This window comes from Athene cunicularia (genome assembly GCF_003259725.1).
Source record: "Athene cunicularia isolate RWA chromosome 5 unlocalized genomic scaffold, athCun1 chr5_part3, whole genome shotgun sequence".
NCBI lineage: Eukaryota > Metazoa > Chordata > Aves > Strigiformes > Strigidae > Athene > Athene cunicularia.
In genome coordinates this window covers 1,850,278-1,865,705 of record NW_020799103.1, presented here as the reverse complement: position 1 = coordinate 1,865,705, position 15,428 = coordinate 1,850,278, and the positions used below count along the sequence as shown (strand labels likewise).

The 15,428-nt window shown below is 41.5% G+C and overlaps 1 protein-coding gene and 1 long non-coding RNA gene across 5 annotated transcripts in view; both read right to left on the bottom strand.

Moving 5' to 3' along the window:
- Window positions 1-1,390, bottom strand: part of ARNTL (aryl hydrocarbon receptor nuclear translocator like) — a 28,585-nt gene extending 27,195 nt beyond the window's left edge. For 2 of the 4 annotated variants that reach the window (XM_026850858.1, XM_026850860.1), the window contains exon 1: window positions 1,286-1,390. The gene's annotated coding sequence lies outside the window, so the exon portion shown is untranslated. The remainder of the gene's footprint in view (window positions 1-1,285) is intronic. The other 2 variants (XM_026850859.1, XM_026850857.1) reach the window with 2 other exon arrangements.
- The window catches only part of LOC113481332, a 658,441-nt gene that overhangs the window by 73,696 nt on the left and 569,317 nt on the right, over window positions 1-15,428 (bottom strand). The window lies entirely within an intron of this gene.

Below are 15,428 nucleotides of genomic sequence, written 5' to 3'. Positions count from 1 at the left end.
TTACAAAGTTTTCGTTGACACCGATACAGTTTATTGTAGATCAGGCCTTACTTTCTTCCTCTATCATCCTTTTCCTAGTTGTCTGCTGTTTCTCTTACTCAAAGTAGTCCAACAACTACCAACTCAGTAGTTATTATGCTCCTGTGGTTTATGAGATTACTGCAGCTTCATTTACAAGCCACCAGTTAAACCACTGACCATTTCTCTGTGCTTGGTTCAGATCCAAAAACATTATCTGCAGCCTTGGTTGACGTGTAGAAGTTATAGCTGAACTGTGTGGTCTGTTGCTAAGCCCTACGGATCCAGTCATAAGAGTACTGTCACATCAAACTACCTAACAATGCCTCTTCTTCATGCTGTCCAGTTAGTACGCATCCATGATTCAGTCTTGGAACCTAATATAAAACCCAAGCACTGTACAAGTATTTTCTAAAATTTCTGGCCCAACCACTCACAATTAACTTTCAAAAGTGCCTGAACACCTCTAATATGTGAGCATACTTGTTGAGCTCATATTTTACTGCCTAATGTAATTTCATGGACCAGTTATGATGACCTCAGACAGAAGGTTGGGATGAGCTAGAATCTAAAAAAGCAAACATGGGAAAAAAAGGGTTCACAAGTTTAACACTGTCTTTTTTCCCTCTAAGAATGCCTACAACAGTCAGCATTTGAACTTCATAATCAGAACACTGCACAAGTCACTGGTATGCTTTAATGCAAAAAAACCCCAAAACTGCTCTGTGGTTCATCTGAAAACAAAAATTTCAAAGCAGTTTTACAGGAAAAAAAATAAAAAAAAATAAAAAAAATCAAGTATCCATTCAACTGTGCTGCTATTTTAAATGATAACCAAGTGTCTATATTTGATAGTTTCAAAGCAGTTATTTTAAGTGTCTTGACCATTTAAGCAGAACAAAATTACATAAAAAACAGAATTCTCAATGTCCTTTCAAGTCAGCCGTTTCTGTACCATGTCCCAAATACTTATCCCAGTTCTAACAACCACGGTCCTACATTTTAGCATTATGAGTTACGAATCACGCATGTCTCTTGAAATGAGGTTTAAATTTAAGAAAATGTCAACCCAATGATCAGAGCAAAAGTCAGCATGCTTTAAAAATAAACGTATAATAAATAGTGAACAGTTCAGAGAAATGTTTTGTTGCAAGGCTTTCTTAAAGTTCTGAGAAACAGAATATTTTAGTATCTTTTCACGCTCCAGCTGCCAAAAAAAAAAAAAAACCACCCAAACCCTCTCTATGAGAAAGAACGCGAAAGTTACCCATGTATATAAGCAAAGTTCAAATCTTCCATTTACGATGCCCAGCCTGTTGCCAAAGTACTCCAAGGACCTACTTGAAAAAATGCCATGTAGTCCACTTCCTGATTAAATTCTCCTGTAAGTGAGAATCAAATGATATTTTGCCACTGTATCACATGGCAGCGTCTCATGTCACAGCCTGTTTGGGACTACTTCCTTCAGGCTTCCCCTCCCTTGCATTCAATTTTTTTTCCAACCCCCTGTAACAAGGCTAATGAGACAGTAAAAACAAATCTTACTGTTCATCCCTTAAAAAAAAAAAAAAAGTTAGATGACACGTGACTAGCTTAATCATGCAGCAAAGCTGATCACGAGTACATAAACACCTCTGAGCAAATCAAGGTCAGAGCTAAAGTAGGTCAACTACGTCTGCCAAGCACCCATCCGGGAGTCAAGACCTCTTTACACAAGCACCAGCAGTTTCAGTTAGCCCTAGGCAAGAGTCAACCATCTTCAACATATTTGTTCTAAAAGAAACGCAATTCATAACTTTATGAATCAGAAGTGTCTCATGTCTTGCAAGCACTATTTCACAATGACAGGGGAAGACTGTGGTGTGGTTTCCCTAAGAAGTAATTGATAAGATACTCATTGTCCCTGTGCGCAATGACTGAACCAAAACCAGCTACAAAATGGAAATCATCTACTCCCCTACACAGCAGTATTCCATCTCCAGCGGTAACTGTCACAGTACGAACTAGTAAGAGAAGAGGATGCTGTGACTCCACGGCCTGTATTTCTTGGGGAGGCGGTGTAGATGTTCGTGTCCTCCAGGTGTGCACAGTCAGCCACGGTGGGAGGTTTCTGCTCAGCAGTCCAAGGACTGCCCGCGTCCCGAAGATGATTTCAAGATGCACACCGGCACGCATGGGCATGGCTGCTGCAGGAAACAAGCCTTTCCTACATCAGAATCTTTATTATGATATACTCTGTGAGAATCAAAGGAAGGTCTTTGAACTAAAGCAGCGGTATTTTCCTTTCCCTTCAGTAGCTAAGGAGCAGCTGTCAGAAGACTTCGTATTTGCCCGATGTATTGATACTGTGTTGGTTTAATGGCACATTTGTGTTCCTTGAACTCCCTAATATTATTTGCAAGAACACTTTGTACTCCCAGAAGATAAAAAGCCCCATGGCTTCCTCTCACATGCAGATGCATCTCACCACGCCCCCGGGAGCAAAGAAGCAATTCTACCCTGGTTTGCTTGTTGAGGTCATCCTTCTACCACTCGCCCATCTGCGTGTTTGCCAGCCCCTGGCAGCCCCTGATCCATGTCTGAGTTTTGGAACCCTTCCCCACCCAAGCTCTTAGCGACATCAGTTTGGACCCTGTCCTTAACTACGCGGAGCAGCAGCGACCCAGCAGCCTCCCGCACCTCTCACCTCAGCCACGGCAGCTGCCCAGCCCCTGGCAAGGGGGCCCCGCTCCGGGGAGGGCAGAGGCACAGCCTTCCCCCGCTCAAGTGACTTACTGCCACTACACCTGCTCCCCATCTTTCCTAAGGAAAAAGTAGCAGGCTGGAGGGAAGCAGCCCATGAATTTAAACCAGCCACAAAGCTACAAGATGAATCATTTTGACATAGGGGTGGGAAAAAAAAAAAAAAAGTCTCCAATAAACAGAAGAAAAACTCCACAGGCACAAAGAACATCTTTCAGCCCCAGGAAGTTAATGTAAAGGCAGTTTCTTAATATACTGTCTACATGCACTCCCCTACTGAAACCAAGTCTGTTCATCACTAGCGTCGCTGAGAAAAGGCAGAGCCAGTCATATCTTGGCATCGCCTCCCAGTTTTCCAGACTGCCATAGTAGTAACGGAGCCACACGACAATATTCTGAGTTCTATCTTGCTCATAGAGCACTGAAGACTCGCGGTTCAAGAGGGGCCTCAGAGCCCACCTCTCCTTGCTTAAAAGGGGAAGTACTTAAAACTTTACTTCCAGATATTTTAACAAAGGGCACTGCTACTGGCTCATGCACCCACCCCCGAGATCTTTTCTGCCAAGCTGATCAGCCCCATGTCTGTACTGGCGCATGAGGGTTTTTTTCTCTCCAGGTACAGGACTTGAAATCTCTCTCTGCTGAACTTTATAAGGTTCTTCATAATGTTCTTGTGGACCCTTTTCTCTGGCCTCTAGAGATTCCTCTGATTGGTAGCACACCCGTGGGGTGTATCAGTCACTCCTCCCTGGTTTATATTGTCTGCATCTCTAAGTATGAAGCTCCAGACAGAAAGAAAGGAAAAGAGGCTGGATCTTGAAAGAGAACTGGACAGATTTAACAACCTCTCAAAATCCTAGCCCGTGTTCTCCTCTCAGTGAAGCAAACCAACGTTTGCTTCAAGGCTGGCACAGTCCCATGGGAAGGCCTTATGGATGGAGATACGGACCATCTCCACGGCAGAAAATGAAAACTGGAACAAAAGCAAAGCCAAGCCATGCCATTTCCAGGAATCAAACCTGTTCAGACCAGAAGGGGTCTGTCTGTGCTCTGGATGAATTATTTCCCTCCCTAGTAGGGGACTGGTGCGTACCTCTAGTGATACAGCTAAAAGTATCATACAGTTCTATAGAAGAGACACTGGGCCTGGGAACCGTACCATCAGCAGAAGCAGCATCCCGACTGACTGGTTGGCCCTCAGACAGGAGATTTCATTTCCTCTCATGTCTCAAGACCATTTGCCTTTCTACTATTCAGTGAATCCCAGCTAAAAGAGTGTTTCAACAAAGCTTGCTAGTTTGCAATCATTATTGAAAGCTTGATCTAGTATAAGCTTCTCATCAGCCAAGATTAGACCCTTTGAGCTCTTATTCTTTGAAGCAAGCTTATGTTGGCCTGTTTGGATATTTCACTTTGGGCAGCCATCAAAAGGAAACATTACAAGGGAACTAATCAAGGCCTTGTGAAAAGACGGTGATGCACATTATGGGAAACCAGTACTAACATGCTGCTGTTACCAAAGGAACCTGCCCTGCTTCAATAATCAATCCTCCAGCACACGTACTCCTTAGGTTTCCAGAAACTGCTTCCACAGGGAAAACAAAATGGACCCCTCTTTTTTGGAAGACCAGGTTTCAAGGGATTTCTGCAGCACACCTACCAAACATGGCTGTTACTTACACAGCAAGCAAACCACAGCCTCTCTAAGGACTTCTGGAAGCAACAAGTACCAGTCCTCACATCACTAGATATTGAGTAAAACTGTATCAGTGCTGAAGTAATTCCTAAGCTCAGCCACAGTGGCCAGAACAAGAGTAACCAGTTCAGATGGCTCTGCTTAGTGCAGGAACTAGTGAATTCTGCCTCAGAGCTGCACAAACCTTTTACTGCGTGCCTTATGACATTTTACAACCACACCAAGATCCCCACAGGTATTCTAGGAACATTATTTTCAGATTTCATCTCAAATGTCAAGATGACGGATATTTTAAGGAGGCTTTTACGAAAAAGCATAGCTGTCATACAAAATCTGTAAGGTAACAGCTGATCCTCTACAGAGTAAGAAAAATGACACTAAAAATTACACCCAGGTATAACTATTGACGCAAGATCCGCTCGCAGTTCGCACACTCCTTCATGCCTTTGGAGGCCTTTTTTCAACAGGTCCTGCTGATCAAAACCAACCAGTTGGATTTCACTGGAAATGGATAAAACTGAAATGGAATAAAAAACAGTTATTCTGAGAACAGCCGCTTGTAAGAAGATGACGGAGCATAATGTGCTTTATTTCAAAAATCCCCAACAAACAAAAAACCCAAACCAACTTAAAGACAGTGCTGCACACATTTTGTTCAGCACAGCACCCCAGAATTTCCGTAGTGTAAGTTATCCACAAAACAATTATATTTTGCATCTAAAAATAGGGTCCACCAATGTTAAATGCTGGTAAAGTAAGTTCACAAAATCTGTGTTAAGATGTAATATTTAGCATTCATTTATTCCAATCCTTCAGAAGACTCTGTGTGTGTGGGAAGGAACAAAGTATTATTTTTTCAACACTGGAGAGGGGGTGGGAAAGACTTAAAATTAATAGACAACAGAAACTTTAAGTCCTTTGGGCCAGATATCTAATTCTACTCATTTAACAACAAAATCAATTACTCTTTTCACAATGACAGACCCATACACAGTCGAAGTAAACAACAACAACAATCTACTCCCTCAACTTTTGAAATAGACGCTTAGTTGAAGTTCTCAAACTGAGTTTCCAAGCCAGGTCCAGCCTCCAGTGTGTAAAGGATGTACCGTTTCCCAGCCACTGAATGCAATCCTGTTCATCAACACTAAGCCATCCAAACGATTTGGAGGGAAGAGGGGGGGATGCCTATGAGGTGGGGTGTAAAGGCCAGAGATCCATCCTACTGTGTGGGTAAATCAATTATCCAGCATTAATATGCTTTAAGTAAAAACCTAATCAAAGCTATTGTTCACTACTTTAGTAGCTTATGTACTTCCAGCCTGCTTTGATCAGAAACCTTAAACACACAAACAAACAAAAAAACCCCAGAGAAAACCACAAACACCCTCTCAAGTGAGGAGGTAGTGGTTCTGTGAAGTCTCCCCAGTTGTACAAGCTGCTTGTGATCTATCAGGAAAATGAGATGTCTTATCTTGTGCTGCACTGTAGTCAACTTCAAAGCAAAAGTTCTTTTAAAATCACTAATTTCTCCTTAAGAGGACTGTACACAACCTGGACTGACATTTCCAAAGCAGGAAAAGCAGACAGATAACAAGTAGGTAGCCAGTTAACTCACTCCTCAGGCTCGCACAAGCAATGGGAATGTCCACATCAGTGCTTTGCCTCACACCTGGGAATGCCAACCCTTTGCAGTCCGAAAGATGCAGCTTTCCGGCTCAAGATTTCATCTGACTCCTAAATACAAGGCACTAGTTTATAGCAGACAGATGCTTTAGTTACATGTTTTAGTGATATCTTAACCCTTCAATTACCCAAACTGAACAAGTGAAGTTTCATGCAGCTAAATCTACAACTTCTAATTTAGAGTTTATGAACAAACGTCCAAAAGCCTAACTGTTCATTGTCAGTCTTATGGCTGTGATATGTTCTGGGCAAGTTTCATTCCTTACTGTAGGTGAGTGAAGCTCCTGTATCATCACAATTTGGCAAATACTCTTCCTGTAGTTCATAATCTCTAAAGCTGTCTTTCAGTGGCAGGAAGGAAAAATCCTCTCACAAGAAATTCTAACAACCACATCTTCGAAAAGGTACGCATATGAAACACCAGCCTAGCAAAACCCTTCCTCACTGACTTGTAGGAGCTCTATGTCAGAGCCCACTCACAGTTGGCACACCACGGAACCCATCCTAGGATTTATTCCTCAAGCTTGTAACTACTGCTTTGGGCTTTAATATAACTTGCAATAGGATGTCTTGCTTTAAAGATTTCAAGTGAGAACAAGCTTTACCTCAATCCACTCTTCTCTGACAAGAGAACCATTTCAGTACTCTTAACTGTTACTCCACCTTCCCATCACCAAATCTTTCTGCACTTTTCTCAGCTTTTCATTTTTCTCACCCCTCCTCATACTGGAGCATTGTAGGCTTCAAAACTAGACAATACATTCAAGCTCTGGCATGACTAATACTACTCAAGTAATATTTCCTCACTCGGCTTCTAAAGTTTATGTATGACGGGGTGTTAGCCATTTTTCAGTTTAATAGGTTGAACCACTACACACTTCTAGTGTCTGAAGTGCATTTATTAAGGTGACAAACCTATTTTCCCCCACATTTTCCTTTGGGCTGAATCACCTGGTCCAAATATTGTTAGACATGCTTCATACAGCTGATTCTGTTTTTCGGTCACATTATTACTACAACAAACCCAAATGCCTTTGGCATGCAAGACCTTTCATTCAGAGATCTATCGCCCAACAAGCTATAGCTAAAGACTTTATATCTTCAGGGAACAAAGCAGAGAAACAAAAGGGCAAAAATATGACAAAAAGGAGTGTAGACACAGGTGGTTATATTTATAGTTAATACTTTCCAGTTTTTGTGCACTCCCTCTGGTCCTGCTGAATTCCATCTCTGGCTGGAAGAAGCTGTCCCTGCTCTCAGCACTCTGCCAGCCTGACAAAGAAAAGTTGACAGGCTGTCAGCTTCCCTTGGACCCTGAAGTAAGCCTTGGGAAAGGAAGATAGTCTCAGCCCGCCTGTAACCAAGCTGGGGTATTCCCCCCTTGGCTGCCTCCCCACTGTTTCCTCTAGCACACATATCCCTGACGAGCTCATTTCCCCCCCCCTCCCCCCCCGATTTCTTAAAAGCTCTTTTTGACTTAACTTTACACAAAATAAGCTGTCAAATACATATGCATCACATCCATATGAACATCAATATTTCTTCCTTCAGACTATCTCAGTACTATATTAGAGGCTCAACTTAATTTTTCTTCTCCCACTATACCACTAGTTTTTGGATAGGGAAGCATCACAGCTTTTTGTTAACTATATGAGTAGGTAGCCTGCTAAAAAAAAAAAACCTGCAGAAGAACATACAATGATGGCATCGCTACTGTAGTATTAAGCTAACAAAGTTTGTGTGTGGAAATGGAGAAATTACAACCTAGATTGATAAATTTCCAGTTTTAAGAAAATAACCCCTCCCCGCAGACACTCACGCCAATAGCCTCAGCTACCCGTCTCTGCATCTGGAGTGCCTTTGATATATGTGGAGTAGCAATAAACACGAACATAAATAAACTCAGCAGTTTGGTTTCCTGAAGTCACACTATTTGCCATTTAAATCCAATGAAACTAGTGAAAACTGAGACACCGGGACAATTTAGAATTTGCATGTTTTCTGTAAAACATGCAAAGACAAAAACATTTAAAAATTATACATGTGCCATTTTCCGTCTTGTTCAATGTTTCAGAAATAACTTTTCCCGTTTCTGAAATCCTGTTTAAATGAGTGATCTGCTGCTAACTCTGAGAAAGGCAGCGCTTCAGAGTTCTGACAGCTCATACTGTGGCATTATCCGATACCCTGCTCTTCAGAGACATCCACACAAAGCAGTTGGGAGCCGCGGCAACAGTGAACACTGACAAGTAGGGCAAGTCCCCAAGACCCCCTGGGGCCAGCACTAATACCGATACAGTGCATTATGAGCAGCATTACTACAGACTATCCATTCAGCGCCCAACCAACAGCAGTGCTTAGCGCTGCTGCAGGACAAGGCAAGCACGACTGCAGTACAGCTTCTTCCAGTCTCACATCACCCTTTCACCAGTTTCAAGTGACTGCAAAACCAAAATGACAACAAAAAAATCCTTTAACGGGACATTGAAACTAAAGCTAGTTGTGTCATCATACCGTAGACTGAATGCCCAAGTGACATCCTCTTGTCTTCTGCCACAACACCATCTACTTTTTATGTTTCTCTTCTTACTTGGATAAACTGGAATTTCTATGCAGTGTGACATCTCCAAGGTGAGCCCCAAATACCACACAATGTGCACTTCACTAAAGCCAGCATCTAGGAAATTTTTGCTTCTGAGGCTCTGTAAATCACAGCGTTCAAAGTAAGACTTGGAGGAGCAAACCACATGATAAATGAGGGAGAAACCACGCAGAGTATTTCCCGTCTTTTGAATTCATGTCCAGAGTGGTAAGTACCTTGATAACAGCTATATGGCTTGGAAAAAAGTCCTATTTGTCTAGCTCAGGATAAGCACGAGATACTGTTGAAAACCTCACAGCAAAGTTCCAGGGAAGAGCTGATATAACACCTTAGAGCCAACAAAGGGATGGCTTCACTCTGGTTTTTCTTCTCTTCCTTGTCACCCTTCCCCCAGATTTCCCTTCCAGTACTCCAGCACACACTTTATACAGTCCCCAGAGCCTGTCTGTACTGTGTGTTGAATCAATCTGCTCATCAGGCTGAATGATGACAACAGAAAGCACAGTATTCTAGGGGGTTAGCAAGCTCAACGGTCTTACTGAAAGGTCAGATGATAGCCAGAACCCGCGCAAAGCAAGGGGGTGAGACATACCAGAGGAGGGGACGGAACAGAACTGTCCCTTTCAACAGCAGCAAGTGGCTAAAATAGGGCTGTTACATCCTTCAACTGCGCCTTCAGCTTATTCACGGCACTCCGGCAGTATTTGCTTCCAATGTGCAAATCTCTGCATGGTTTGAGCAAGGCAAAGTGCGCCGACACCTTTCTACTGATGCACACCTTCACCATGACATTTTCTCTTCTCAGGAGTTTGTTCTGCTGTGAATGACAAGTTATGAACACAGAGGAGCAGTACAGGAGCACGCCTATCCGCTCATTGCTTCAGCGGGAGTCTAAGCTTTATTTGCTTGAGAAAGGCCGACGGCAATAGGAAAGCCCTTCACAGAAATGGCTGATAAACATACTCCTTTTTTTTGTGCATCTATACATGAATGCTGATGGCGAGAACCACCGAGTTTCCAAACCTGTGACACTGAGCTGCCAGAGGCAGATCTGGATGCCGGCCTCAGACTTGCATTTTTCCAGACAGGCTTTTTAATCTATCATTTCTAATTTAAATCAACAGTCAGGTTTGAATGTGTACTTTTACAGTACAACTGAAACTGAAAAAGTGTTCTAAAATTGCTGTTGTATTTTAGAACAAAAATCTCACATTACCAAACCATGACAGCCCTTAATAAAGGCAGAGGAATGATCAGGGAACAGCAACAATTCACTTAATAGGGCCCTTATGCTTTGCAGACATCTTGACTGTTACCAAAAAAAAAAAAAAAAAAAAAAATATAGCAAGTGGGGAGGAACAGTGTGTCATCCACACACACACACACAAAAAAAAAAAAAGATTAAAAAAATCCTGCCAACACCAAACATGGGCAAAAGAGAAAGAAAACTTGTTCAGTAAAAAAAAAAAACCCACAGCCACACACACACCACAAAAGGACTCTTGGTAGAAGGCTGCATTTTTTAATTTTTTGTTAATGATTGCTTTTGCTTGGATCAAGGATCCACCCATGAAACAACACCCTCCCCCTCCAAACAAAGAGGAGATGCAATACAGAGCAAAGGGACATCTGACTAACAGTTGCAAGCAGAAGTTTTTCCAACCCATTGTTTTATTCCAAAAGAGAACATTCCACAACCTACACAGTCCGATCCCAAAGGGCCTAGGAAGGATCACTAGACAGTTCACATTCCTCCACAAAAAGTTTAAGTAGGTTTAGATGATCTTATTTCCGCAAGTAGCGGACTTGTGCCAAATATTAATAACGCGGTCCCTTAGTTACCACTTACAGATGCTCATAATTATTTACAGCTTCTGAACAGTACGGAGGACGACTTGGATAACATTCAACAAATCCACGGCAATTACATTTATTAGAAAATGGAAAACTTTCTAGTTTCACTCAGTGGAACAAGACAGGCAATGAGTTCTGCAAAAGGAACAATGAAGACAGCACTCTTCAGCTCAGAAAACTGGAAGGACCAAGGTCTGCAGAATCATCAAATGTCAGAGGAGTATGAAACAAAGCTTGGCCGAAAGGCTGAAAACAACACATCTCTTCACACGAGGTGGTAGGCTGTGGGAACTCTCTGCCAAGTAACAGGAAGGCTAGAATGTCATGTGGTTTCCAAAGAGGTAGGACCAGTTCATGGAAAGGAATTCTGCTGAGGGTTACCACCACAGCTGGCTCGCAAAGTCCCTGAGCTGAAAGTAACTGTGGGCCAGTATCAGAGGACGCATGCTTGCCCTAATTTTACTCTTCACCAAGCAGGCACTCACAGCCACTGCTCAAGACAGGACTCTACAGGAACTGGGTTTTTGTTACGGCATGCAATGGTCACTCTCTGACCTTTCAGTGTCAGCAAAAGAACACTACCTCTGAATACTTAGAAACTGAGGTAACTTCTACTTACAAGTGTGACACACGTGGAATTCCCATAGTCAAAGTGTAAAGTATGCAACAGCCTCAAAAAAACCTTTCCATGTTACCTCTGGTTTAGGTCAACTAACCTGCAGTTATCACCGTAACATCACTTAATACCAGGTGGAAGATTTAAATTCACTCAGTACACATTACACTGCGTTTAGCAAGGCAAACGTAAAAGCTTAGCTTATCAGAAAATAATAGTCTAATATAGGAAACAGGATTTATATGTTAGGTACCTGCTTTTGCAAGTGTAATTTCAAACCCAGTTTAAACACCTAAATTCCTGTGCAGTGCCTAGAAACAACAGCACCGAGCAGGGAACCACGTTAATACACACCGTTCTCCACTCACCTCAAGTCTTGCCTACAGTATGAAATTAAATTTCAAATCATCAAGTAGAGCTCACAATTCTCTTAAAAAGGCCAAAAGGAGCCAGCAAACCAGGGAAACCGTTACTGATAACACATGGGGAAAATACCAACCAGACAAACATGCTTAGAATAGAAAAGAATCACGTATTTCAGAGGACCAGATACTAATCACCAGATATAAATATTTCTGAGTCCTGTTTTTCTGCAATGTTCACTTCAGAAGATGATCTAGAGTCTCATGCACTATTTTGCCCTGTCTAACAGAGAAATAGATAGCCTTTTTGTATGCGTGTTTGCCTCAGTCACTCATCTGGTGCTCAACTGAAATGTTTTTTAAGGAGATCTGCTGAAGCCCCTTCAGCTGTCTTCAAGGCTTCTGTCTCCTCTTCCATATGTGCTGAATTTATTCTTGGTCCCTAGAGGTACAAGCTTAAGTTTCCATTCAATAAATTCTGAAATAACTGACTAAACAGAAAATACTTGCCTTGAGTAACTTAACTGGCAAATGTAAGCGTCCCTTCTTTATCTGCATGTTAAATCTTTGTTTTCCTGAATATGAATGTCAGCTCCTCAGGTTTCTCTCCCTCTTTTACCTCCATTAAGTCTCAGTGCTTGAAATTTTGTTCTTGTACAAATCGTTGGTATTAAAACTTGAAATTATTTCAAAGTAGAGAAGTGTTGCAATTTGCTCCCTTTCATTAGTGAGATTCCAGACCAAAGGCGAGGTTTGCTTTCCTTTTCAGCATTGCTGAACAAAACTTAGGTATTACATTTTGTCTGTGCTTACAGAATAACAATATGAGAATCCCCAGTAGTATTCCTAAGCTTTTCAATTGTTTTGAAGAGAGGCTGCAAGTCTATAGTGGTCCTCTCCTCTCTGCTACAAGGCTTTGCGGCCCTGCCTCTCCTTCACAGGGCAGCTGAAGCTGTGTGTCCTTCAGCTTCCTTCTACTCGAGCACAGGGTAGCATTGAGATAAATACCTAAGTTTTATCTTAAGACTGATCCCAGATTCATTCAGATTTGTTCCTCTGTGCTAAAGAGACCAACCTGCACCACTTGGCTCTCACCAGTAAGAGTCTCTTCTGCCATCACATAACTGATACAGCCCCTGACTAGTGTAACAGAGACAAAGCTGAGTGGAGGTTGCCAGAAACAATGCTATCAATCCTTGCTTTGATTACAAACACTAACTGTATGAATCAGTTGGCTAGTTTGTCTAATATGGGGCTATCTGGATTTTTACAATGCAGCGTAGACCTCTCTTTGGGAGATTCACAATACAGAATTATTACGTTTTTTATTAGAAGAGAAGCTGTAAATCTAAACATTTAACGCTCTGTGACTGAAGTCTGACCGCAAGAGTTGTTAACCTTCTAGCTTCAGCTTTCAGCTGTGCACTTCCATATAGCACTGGCACTTATCTAACCCCACGGTGAAGTGTTCAGAGATACAAACTAGATTAAAACTAATCCTGCTACAAGTCTGAGTAGATCACAGTAAGGTGATTCAAGGAGTCAAACAAGTACCAGCACTGTACAAAGGGGGAGAGATGATAAGCTCAATGCTAAGCATACATACAACTTGCCTAGCAAACACATACCTGAACATGAGAACACACGGGTTAACTTCTGTGAGGATATTACAGCAAGAATAAACCTACAAAGACTCCAGTGTAATAAAATTGTTCAAGAAACAGTCTGCAAAGTGGTATTTATTTTGTGAGCTGCCACTTTGAATATGTTTACTCCTTTTATAGAAGGCTTTTTCAACATCTGAGTTAAATCAAACTCCAATACATAGGAGCACAGTCAAGAAAGGACCTGTATTAATGGTATTCAACAGCCAGGTAAGCTAGGCTTAAGAAAAACTGTTCTGTATTAGAATGATACATAAACCCATCCAAATATAATTGTACTGAGATGACTGTTTACAGACTGAAAAGAAGGAATGTGAGAACTATGAAGATAAGCAGAACACAACAGTAGGAACTAACTGACCACCCCTTTTAAGAGTGGAAGAAAATGATTAGCTCACATGTGGAAATGATTCTGATGAGTACACTTTTGGAAGGATGTGTGGAAAATACAGAACGACAGCATAAAGAATGATTGAAGAGAAACTTGCCTGCTGTTGCCAAAGAAAGACTCGGCCAAATTACATCACAGGGAGGAGTTAAAGAGGATAACGCTGCGTTGCATTTGAAGGTGGAAAACTACGGTACTTCACTACAACATGAAATTGGGTTTGCTAGAAAGGGCAACTAAAGTTAACTGTATTTATCCCTCATGTTTCTTCTTAAGTAGAAACCTGCTAGGCCATCAAGATTCTTCCAGGAGTTAGAAGTCCTGGAAAGTTCCTTTTTCTACTTCCTGAAAGTCTCTGAAATCCACCTGCCAGCTGCTCCTACAGACAAACCTGAGAATCTGCACAAAACTTACCAACACAGCATCATTCCAAAACATTGCCATAACACACACACACAAAAAGAAAACAAAGCACTCACAGAACTGAGACAAGAGGATAACAAAAAGCCACACAGAGGCAATTTTAAGGGGGAAGCTTTTTTTGGTGTGCAAAGTCAGAGACCACTTAAGAGACCAGTTACCAGGTTTTCCAAAGCCACCAAGCAAAATTCAGCAGAAAAATGGGAAAATATATTTCACTGACAAATAACAGAAACCAGTACTTTTCGAGGTTTCTCAAGGGACACCATCATTTAAGTACATGACAAAATACTTGTTGGAAAAAACAATAAGTATGCATCTGAAAGCTGTGCCAAAGGAAGTGTATTACACAAGTTCTACAGCACACCATGAATGAATCCAATGAATCCATGGAGGCTTAACTACTTGCCTGAGCAAATCCCGTTCTAAAATGCACATTAATTTTGCCTTAAAAGCACCCAGAACTCTCCTAGACTAACTTAAGCATGTAAAACATATTCTAAAGTCTTTGTAAGGTTGAATAATGATCAGTTCACCTAGAGACAAAAGATTGTAGATATGCTACAACACTATCTAGTTTGATAATGAAATACCAATAGGTACTTTTTTCCCTTGATTTTTGTTACACAGAGAATTTCTTTTTCATCCTGCTTCTGAGATGTGCAACTATTTGGTCCTTACTTGCATTCATATGCTCTAGGAAAAAAAAAATATTAATAAGTGTATTAATACATTTTAAGTAGAAGACACAGATTCTCCCATTATCTGCTGAATTAAACCTTTTCGTACTTTCCATTTATATTCCAAATTAAGTTCAACAGTTTTAGTAAATCTTTTTTCAGTAAGTATATCACAGCCATACAGAAAACAGATTTTCATGTCACTGTCACAAGAACAATTCTTCTGCATGACTATTTGATGAGAACATCAAGAATAAACTAAGGTGCCAATATTTCTCTAAAGGGAAGCCTGAGTAGGTTTTGGAGTTTTGCTTCCAGAAAACAGAATCAGTGGATAAACTGACAGCAAGATGAGACCTATGCCATTAAGCAACAATTCAAGATGCAACTCAAGATGCAATTAGTGGACTGAAGTCCAAACCATGTATTGTCTTGGTGGAAAAGAACATCATCTTCCTTTCAGTCTCCCTCCTATATTCTATTTCCTCCAGATTTCCTGGCAAACCTAACCGGAGACTTTGCTGGGTCCCTATCATTTGTAGATAAATCATTGGTTTGACAATAACTTGGACACGTAAGTGTTCAGCTCCGGTAGTCAGGTGATCATGGTGAATGAGCTCCTGAAAGATTTGAGTGTCTGACACACTTCTGTATTTGTTCATCTGGAAACTCAGAAGCACATGGGCCAGTAAGGGGGGGG